At 59.4% G+C, this 9,563-nt stretch overlaps 1 pseudogene; it reads right to left on the reverse strand.

The window, feature by feature from the left end:
* Positions 1-1,040: 1,040 nt before the first annotated feature.
* Positions 1,041-5,597, reverse strand: LOC105821433 (annotated as a pseudogene).
* Between the last annotated feature and the right edge of the window lie 3,966 nt (positions 5,598-9,563).

Below are 9,563 nucleotides of genomic sequence, written 5' to 3' on the forward strand. Positions count from 1 at the left end.
TAGGCTCTTTCTACTTATTATGCCACTAGTTGCAAACATGGCCCCTACTTCATGGCACAATACGGCTGCCAGAGCTCCAGCCACCATATCAGCATTGCAGCCAGCTAGAGTAGGGAAGTGGGAAAAAGGGGAATGGCTTGCCCCATCTGAAAGTCACATTCCATGTCACACAGGATACTTCTCTGTATATCTTACTGGGCAGAATTTAATCATATAGCTGCACCTAGCCTCAAGGCAGGAGAAAATGTAGTCTTTAGTCTGGGTAGTCATGTGCCAAGCTTAAGATGAGAGGTCTTGTTACTGAGGCGGAAGATCGAGCAAATACTGGAGTAAACTAGCTGTCCTTGCCACAGTGTGCAACCTGAGCAGAGGGTTCTAGATGCTGTATGATTCCGATAGACCCCTCTAGACAGCAGCCTTGCTGTGGGGAGTGGGACTCCGGCTCCCCATCTGGGCCTTGCTGCCAGCTTCGGGACTTGAAGTCCTCCTTGGAGCTGTGGCGATAGCAGGAACACGCTCCTCCTGGCATCTCCAGCAGGGAGAGGATCAGTTTGATGATCAAGGCCAGCCACGCCATCCCAAAGAGAATCCACAGGGACACCGTGTTCTTGTACCACAGCGGGTACCACCGAGAGGGGTTCATCCCTGGGGAAGAGCCGAGGTCAGAGGATGGAGGCCTGGCAAAGTCAGGACCACATTCCCCAAACAGAAGCGGCAGCATGGCTGAGTCACATGAGCAAGCTGAGGGGCCAGCGGGACAGAACATGGGAAACACACACTGATCTGATTCCGAGTCTCACGGTCACCTCCCTAGGAGTCCAGGAAGCCTCCCTGGATTGGTGCTTGGGCTTGGAAGCTGTATTTCCTCTTTGTCTTTCTGAGGGATTCTGTTTATGCGCTGTCCCAGTGGTTCTCAAAGTGTGGTCCCTGGACCAGCAGCATCAGCGTCATCCAAGAGCTTGTCAGAGATGCACATGATGGGGTCCCCACTGCAGACCTCTGACTCAGAGACTCTGGGGCGGGCCCAGCAGTCCGTGCTCGAACACGCCTCCAGGAGACTCTGACGCCTGCTCTATCATTTGTCTGTCTCTGTGTTTGGTTTTCTCACGTCTGCCAGGAGGCAGCGTGCTGGAGCCAGGGGGTTTAGGAAGAACGGGTGAAACCGCTGGGGTACGAGTCCTGCCTCAGTTCTCAGGAGCACGTGATTGCTATCTGTCTGAACACCCCTCTCCTGTGAAATTCCTGCAGGGGAACATAATTGCTCCCGGGGTTTTTAGGATGAAGTTCCAAAGCCTTACCTCTGCAGCACGCCTCTCCCTCTGACTGCCCTGCCGCTCTTTCCCCGTGCATATCTGTCATCCTTCCTGCCACAGGCCCTTTGTGATTGCTGTCCCCTCAGCTCTGAATGCTGTTCACTTCCAATTCCTGTTGGCCCGGTTACCTCCCCTCGTCCCGCAGGTGACTCCCTCAGCTGTCAGGTGGAGACGGTAAGGGCCCTCCTCCCGCGACTGCCGGGGGACCACACGGGCTGATGCAGCTACGGTGCCAGGGCTGACAGCGCCCAGACCCGTGGTCGGTTGGTTGTTTTACTCCCATCAAATCCCGCAGCGCGGTGCAGTCCGTACTGGGTAACAATGGCTGGGAAGGGCAGACGGGGTCGCTGTGTCTTGGATAACACTTGCCATGGCACGCTCTGTCTGTAACTTACTTCCCTCCCTGGGGGTCTGTCTTGCCTCCCTCGTCAGACTGGGGTCATTCAGAGGGTGGAGATCTGCCCTCCCGTTTCCTCCACCTGTGCCTCAGCGCCCTGCCCCGCCTGTCTGCTGCTCGCCCTGTCCCGCTGGCCCCCAGACAGCCTCTCTGTCCAGGCCCCACAGGACGGCCCCTCTCTTGGACCCCCGCTGGGGGTGAGGCTGCAGCCCATTGCTGAGTGCTGCTGTGGCGGGAGCTGGGATTGGATCAGGCCGATTGGGTTACGGGGCCACAATTCCGCTGGCGGCCGCAAACCAGATCAGTGGCGAGCCAGCTCCCTGGCCCTGCCACCCGCCGGCTGGGCTTGCTCCTGGTCACGGAGGGGAGCCCCCTTTATTTCATTTTTTAGCTGAAATCACAAGTGGCAGGAGACCCGGCAGCTGGCAAGGCGGACTGAGCCGCAAATGCAATTGGAGGGAGCGAGGGCTGTGGGCCCGGGAGGAGCAGGCGGCTGAGAGCCGGCGCCGCGTTGCTGGCCACGGCCTTCGGACAGAGGAGTGGCTGTGACGACAGCGCCCTGTGCCTGCCCACGCCCAGGGACCAGGTGGGGGCCTCGGCTTTCCCACTGAAGAAAGGAGCTGACCCTGTTGCTGGAGGACAAGGAAAGCTCAGAGATTTCAGGACCAGGGGTGGAAGATTCTGGAACATGGTGGTGTGAGGAGCCCTGGCTTGGGGCTTTATCCTAGACTTGCCCTGACTTGCCCACTCATGACCTTGTTCAACTCCCTTCCCTTCTCTGGGCCTCAGTTTCCCCATCTGTATAAGAAAGAGCCCTTGCAGATGAAGCAGCGAGGCTCTCAGTGTCGTCACTTGCCGTGAGGCACTGCGATGGCCGCAGAGGGACGCAGCGTGGGCAGCAAACCTCTGGAGAGGTGGTGAAGGGGGCCGGGCAGGCGTGGTCCGCATGGGCAGCCCCTCTGGCCTTAAAGGGCCCTTGCGGTGGGCCAGGTCCCCCCAGTCAGGGTGTGCTGGCAGGGGCTCTGGAGGCCTGTTCCCACCCTGCTGCTCCCAGTCGGGGGCTCACAGGTGGCAGGGACCCTGATCAGCCCTCCTTGGAGACTGGCTGTGCGATGTCACCACCTCTTCCCTGATGATGGCTGAGGCCTTTCCTCCCATTTCCAGTGCCCGCGTCTAGAGAGGGCTGCCCCTCCTCCCTCTGCCTGCCCTGCCCTGCTCTGTCGCGGGGACTGCCAGGCCTCAGGACATCCTCATGGAGATTCCCACCGACTGCACCTCGGCTTCCCCAGACCAGCCTCCCAGGGAGGCTCCTGCAGGACCCGTCAGACCACGCGGCCCTGGGCTGAAGCCGCTACAGCCGCCAGAACGGTATTTCTGATATTTACGGTGGCTGGAACGCAGCGTGGAAGGGAGAGAGCTCAGATTGGAGAGGGAGGCAGGGCCCTCGGGGCCTAGTTATGGATTTTGAACTCCATCCTGAAACTATGGGAAAACAATGAAGCTTTTCAGAAGAGCTCGGCAGGTGACATGATAGCCTTTATAATTTTTAAAAGTCATGGGAGCCAAGGGGGGTCAAGGAGAGAGGGCTCTGCAACTCCATGGGTGCCATCTTCATTATGCTCTATGTGAATGGCAAACCTATAGGGTCGTGCAGTGCCCAACCCGTGCAACTGTATGCAACAGCCTTGCCTGGACAAGTGAGATGACAGAACAGAGAAGAGAAGACAGATCCAAAAATCATTCTCTGAGCTGTGCGGGGGGCATATGTGGCTCTTGGAGCAGCAGGGCTCAGCTTTCTCAGACACCTCTCTCTACTCTGAGAGTAAAGAACACGCCCCAGGTAGAAGGAGTTCCTTCCAGAACAAGAGCCCTCCTCCCAAGATTAGGGAGCTCAGGAAGGGGGTAGCACGAGGCCCCTAGCACCAGGCCCCCTTTCCTGGGGAAGGAGAGGTTCAGGAAGGGTTCCTTGCACACAGAGGCCAGAAGGCACTGAAGGGTCTTAGCAATCACCTCATTTTACAGACCAGGACACTGAGACCCAGAAGAGGGACATTTTAGGCAGTCTGGAAAGGGTATGAATTTTGGAGTCAAATAGATCAGAATTCATATCTCAGAGCTGTGCAATCTTGGGCAGATGGCTTGGCTTCTCTGAGCTTCAGCGTCCTCGTCAGTAAAATGAGGGTGACAATCTGCTGAGTTAGCAGTTTCTTGGGTAAAACTTCCTTTCAGTGTTGCAGGAGGGGGTCCGTCGTTGAAGGCGTGAGGAGGAGCAAGGCCTCCTCCCCACTTTAGGGCCACGGGGTCAGAGGGAGGGTACAAAGCCCCCTGAGGCCAGGGTGGGAGAAGAGGGGGATGATGAAGCTGGGCTGGCTCAGCCACCCTTGACGCTGCACGGGATGTCCCTCCACTGCCACCTGCTGGGCATCCGCCTCAGCTTTATCATGCAAGGTTAGTGGCTTCTGGGGCACTTGTCTTGCCCAAGCGGGGCAGTGACCGCTGACTAAACCCCGCCTTGGGTCCTCTGGACCACGAGGCCCTGTCTTGCTGGCCCTGCTGGCACGCAGAATTTGGCTGCCAATCCTTTTCCAACGGGGCTCTGGGGAGGCTGGGGTTTCATGAGCCTTCCGGACTGTGCCGCTTGACCCCGAGGGCTGTGACCTCCAGCCCAGGAGCTGTGGGATGGGCTGGCACTCCCCGGAGTGGGGGAGTGAAGTGGGGAAGGGAGACCTGGGGCGAGGACGGACAGGGGAGGCGGTCAGGGACTCCCCTTATCTGGAGCGCTCTCCGCACGATAGGGTGGCCTGTGGCCACGTGAGGACCTCTCAGGGCAGGTCACGATGTCAGGAGCGACCTCAGCCCATCACACAGCACAGGCGGGCAGGGCTGTGTCTCTGCACCACGGGAACAGGGAGTGGGAGGTGGAGGCAGCTGAATCTCCGGATGGCCCCTCCCGCCAGCCCGCCCGCTGGGGGCCTCACCGATCACGTAGTCGCCGAAGCCCACGGTGCTGAGGGTGATGAAGGAGTAGTAGAAGCCCTCGATGTAGCTCCAGCCCTCCATGTGGGAGAAGAGCAGCGGCGGCAGCAGCAGGAAGAGCAGGAGGCCCGAGAGGAGGGCGCCGGAGCCCACCAGCCACCGCACCTTGCTGGGGTCCTGCGGGTGCCCACAGCAGCGCAGTGCCTCAGCCACGCCCCAGCCCAGCCCAGCCCCGCTCCCGCGGCCTCTGCCAGCACCTGGGGGCCGAGGGAGCAGGCAGCCTGGGGAGTCGTGCTGGGGGCAGCTAGCGCTTGCCCCAGTAAGAAGGGGGCTGCCCAGGGCCCCTTCACCCGGTTTGTGTTCTGCAGGTTTCTGGCCAAGAGCCTGTGCCCTCTCTGCCCGTGTCTTTCCTGTCTCCCAGGCCCCACGCGGTCTCCACCGCGGATGCCCCTTTATTACCCAGGACCCCACCCTGGCCAGGGACGCCCCAATCCCTCCCATCCCCACCAGTAACCCGGCTTCCCACGCAGCCCTCACTCTCGGAGGAGCCCACCCCTGGCTCCGGCAGCCCTCACCCGCCCAGCGCCCCCCAGCCTGCGGGCGCAGCGGTGCACTCCCTGCTGCATGAGGTGGCCCAGGCGGTTGAGCACCACGAGACTGAGCGGGATCCCCACGAGGGCAAAGAAGATGCAGAAGAGTCGGGCGGCCATCGTGTGGGGGCTCAGGTTGCCGTAGCCTGCGGGGAGAGGGGCCACGCAGGGGCCTGTCCAGACGGCCCTGCCCACTCGCCCCACACCCCCTACCCCCGGCCAAGCCCTGGGGTCCCCTTCTAACCCACTCGGATGGGCACCTGGTCCTCGCCACGCCCGTGCTTTCCTGTGCCAGGCGCCGAGCAGAGGTGCCGTGCCTTCCTGCCCTCGATGCGTCCTCACAGCCGCCCTCCCACATCCGGATGATGGGCCAGTTTCCAGGTCGGAGGGAGAAGCTCTGGGAGGCCACGTGGCCCGCATGAGCTTGAACCCGCCGAGTGTGAGGGTCTCATCTTTCCTCTCTTTGTTTCCTGCCTCTCTGGGTGGGCAGAGGGATGCGGGACAGGGACAGGGAGGGGACAGCCTCCAGCTGCTGCACCCTGGGGCTCCACTGCGCCGTCCACGCTGAGGCCACGCTGTCTGCGGGCTGCTCCCAGCCACAGCCGAGCACGGCGGGGCACTAAAGCGGCTGTCTCGGCCCAGTGCGCACCTCCCCTTGCAGACAGCCTCTGCTCGGGGCTCCCAGGGCCTGTCCAGGACGTCCTCAGAGCTGCACTGCCGTCTGCGGCTCTTCCTGCCCAAGCCTCCTTCCTTTCCTCTCCCCTTTCACGGGTGTCAGACCCGCCTGCAGCCCGAGGAGGCTTTTGCCGTCTATTCCTGCCCCTTCATCCTTCGAAGTCCCCCACCCAATGTGTCTCTTGCACGTCTCATTCTGTCTTGACATCTGATTCCCGGGGGACCCAGACTAACACGCCTGCGCTCCCTGCCCAAGCCCTGTGGGGGTGGGAGGCAGAGACGGGGCATGGGCTGGCCCGAGCGAGGGGGAAGATGGGGCAGGGGGCTGGGGGAGCACGAGATGTTCACAAAGGATTCTGTCGGCCCGAGCATTCTGTCTCTCTGCCTCTGTCTCTGACCTCCTCGGTCACTACCGCTGTCTCCTCTCTAAAATGCAAACCTGATTAGACCATTACCCAGGTTGCAACCCTCCATTAGCACCATGTCTGCTGGGGAAAGTCCAAACTCTCACCCGGCCTCTCTCTGAGCCCCACCTGTGCCCCCACTTTCCCACCCCAGTCACACCCCTGCCCCATGCAGCCCCCAGGCCCTCTCGTGGCTCTGCGCCTTGGAACATGACTCCCCCACTGTGAAGAGGGTGTGTCTCCTCTTGCCCACCGTAAACGACCCTTCCAGTGTCCCACTCTCCGGTGGAGGGGCTCCTCCTCCAGGGCTCCCCCAGCACTCTGCCCAGCTTGGGGGCACCCGCACTGGGTGGCAGCGATTTGTTTCCGCGTCTGCCTCCTCCGAGTGTGCTGAGCCCCTCAAGAGCAGGGGCTGGGTCTTAATCATCTTTGCGTCCTCGACAGCTGGCATGAGATCTGCCCCTTGGCACGTGCTTACCCCGCGTGTGTGTGTTGAGTAAGGACAAGTATGAATGTTGAGTGACTGAGGAAATGCATGAATGAATGTGTAAGTAAACGGACAAATGCCTCCTGCCCCGCCCCATAGCACCGCCTAACCTTCCTGCTCCCTCAGAAGGGGTCAGTGCACACGCACTCCCTACACTCACCTGTCCTGTATTGAAACTGGTGGTTCACGTCCCTGCCACCTTACAGCCGGGTCCTGAGAGAGGCCAGTGCAGTACGAGTCCAGAGCGTGGGCTTTGGAGTCTGATGCACTTCCCAGGTTTGAATCCCAGCTCTGCCCCTTGCAGGCTGTGGGACCTTAGGTAAATGGCTTGACTTTTCTGAGCCTCTGTTTTCTTGTCTGTAAAATGGGGATGTTGGCATCCGCCTACGGAGTGTTGTGGGGATGAAATGAGGCAATGGAGGTGTGCTGTAGATGGGATTGTGAGCCCTCGAGCATCTAGTATATACAAAGTGCTAAATAAACGTTTGTCGCCTGAATGAATGGAGGAATGGTGGAACTCCACTGACCTGGCTTCCTGTGTGAGGACCTCAGAGGCCCCTTGAGCCCCCATGCTTCTCCCCCTGCTGGCCTTTGTAGGTGCCCCCCCTCTAAAGGAAGGGATTCTCCTTTCTGGTGGCATCTGGGGAGAGGTAAACCCCTTCATTTCCATCCCTCTCTCCTCCAGCTGTGGGTCCCTCCCAAGTTCCATACTCTGTCCCTGGGGTTCTTTCATTCAGTTCTCACCAGTGGGATGGTGGCACTTAGATGCCAGCTCTGGGAGGAGCCCCCGGAGGCCTGCAGCTTGCTACAGCTGACATTAATGGGTTTTTCTCCTCCCCATCATTCTCAGTCATCCCTCAGGTCAGCAAAATCAGTGGACGTCAGTGAAGCCCTCACCGACCTGTTGAACGCTGGGTAGCCACAGCCCCCTCCACACCACCTCTTGCTTTAGCATGTCTCCTGGCTGTCCGTCTGTACCTTGTTAGGAGCTCTGGGCGCCCTGCAAGGCCTGCATGGCTGGGCTCCTCTGCACTCTCTCTGCACTCAGCCCTCGTTTCCAACTCTCTCCAGCCACCTGGACCTCCTCACTGTTCCCCAAACACACCAGCCACACTCCTGCCTCAGGGCCTTTGCACTTGCTGGCAGGAGGGTCTCTCCTCAGTTGTCTGCAGAGCTTGCTCTCTTATTTTGCTCATGTCCCTGCTTCAGTATTACTGTATCAGCGAGTCATCCCATGGCCACGCCATCTACAGTAGCCCCATCACTACGAGACCCTCTTAACTGGCTTTACTTCCCTCTAAGCCCCTCCCACCCTGATTATTATCCTCGCATCTGTCTGTTTACTGCGTGTCCCCTCACCCTAGAATGCCAGCTCCCCAAGGGCAGGGCTTGCTAGTTTTGGTTACTGTTGCATCCTCAGCACCTAGAACACTGCCCCACACGAGTGACTCTATTTATTTGCTGAATAAATGGATGGACAAATGAGTGAATGAATAAGCACGCCAGGGATGCGGTTTATAGATGATGAATGCTTTCTGGGTCAGGCCCATCCTGCTGGCCCAGAAGTATCTGTGTGCCTGTCAGACTCTGTTTCATTTCAGCGCTTGGAAAGTACGGCCCGTACAGGGTGCTGGCCCCAGGGCGACGGGGTTGCCAAAGAGGCTGCCCTCTGCTGTGCCTCTCAGATACCCCTTCCCTCCCTTGTGGTGTCCCAGATGTGCCCCGTCTCCCTGCTCCTCCTGCTCCCTCTGAGTTCCCTCCCTGTACATGTGTGTGCATGTGTGTGTGTGTGCATGTGTGTGCATGTGTGTGTGTGTGCATGTGTGTGCATGTGTGTGTGTGTGTGTGTGTGTGTGTGTGTGAGAGAGAGAATCACAGAATCATGAGCTCCCCTACTGTTCAGCCCGCAATGGCTATCTCCTTGCTGCTTAGGCTTCCCACTCCATCTTGAAAAACCCTCCCAGGGCAGACACTATTGGAAACAGCAACGCAGTCCCCTAGCTGGGTTTCAAATTCCAACTCTGCCGCTCACCAGCTGTATGGCCTTGGGGAAGTTGCACAGCATCTCGGTGCCTCAGTTTCCCCATCTGTGACATGAAAATAGCAAGACCTATCCTTGGAGGTTGCCATATGGGCAAATTGAGATCTAAAATGTCAAAGTGCCCAGCACAGTGGCTGGCACAAGAAGGCCGCAGGTGTATCCTGTTGTACTGTGTGTGTGGTGGGGCAGGGTCCTCCTTCCTCCGCCCTCCTCCCCCTCAGAGGTGGCTGAAATTGGGTGGAGAGGAAGGAGCAGGGGAACAGTCCAGGCTGGGAACGGCAGAGACGAGAAGAGACAGGCTGCGAGACTCCGAACTCGCTGGGCCGGGGGCACAGTCCTGGGGCAGAGGGTGTGGGAGGTGTGGGGGTCACAGACTAAAGGTCCCCACGCATCTGGGAGGCCTGGCCCACGGTAACTGTGCTTCAAAGTCACCACGCGCTGGAACTCAATGCACCCTGTTCAAGTGCATCTTTAGTGGAATTTCTTAACATGGCAGCGTTTATTGAGCGCCCACTGTGTGCTGGGCCTTGTTTTAGACCCTGGGGATGTAACCGTCCTTCCCGGGACTCGGGTCCGTGGAGTCTGGGGGCCTCCCAGGCACGCGTGTCTCGAGCGTTGCCCAGCTCCTGTGCAGCCTGAGATCGCTCCCAAGGAGCACCGGCTGATTAAGACTAGATGGA

Source organism: Propithecus coquereli, unplaced genomic scaffold, assembly GCF_000956105.1.
Source record: "Propithecus coquereli isolate 6110/MARCELLA unplaced genomic scaffold, Pcoq_1.0 Scaffold574, whole genome shotgun sequence".
NCBI lineage: Eukaryota > Metazoa > Chordata > Mammalia > Primates > Indriidae > Propithecus > Propithecus coquereli.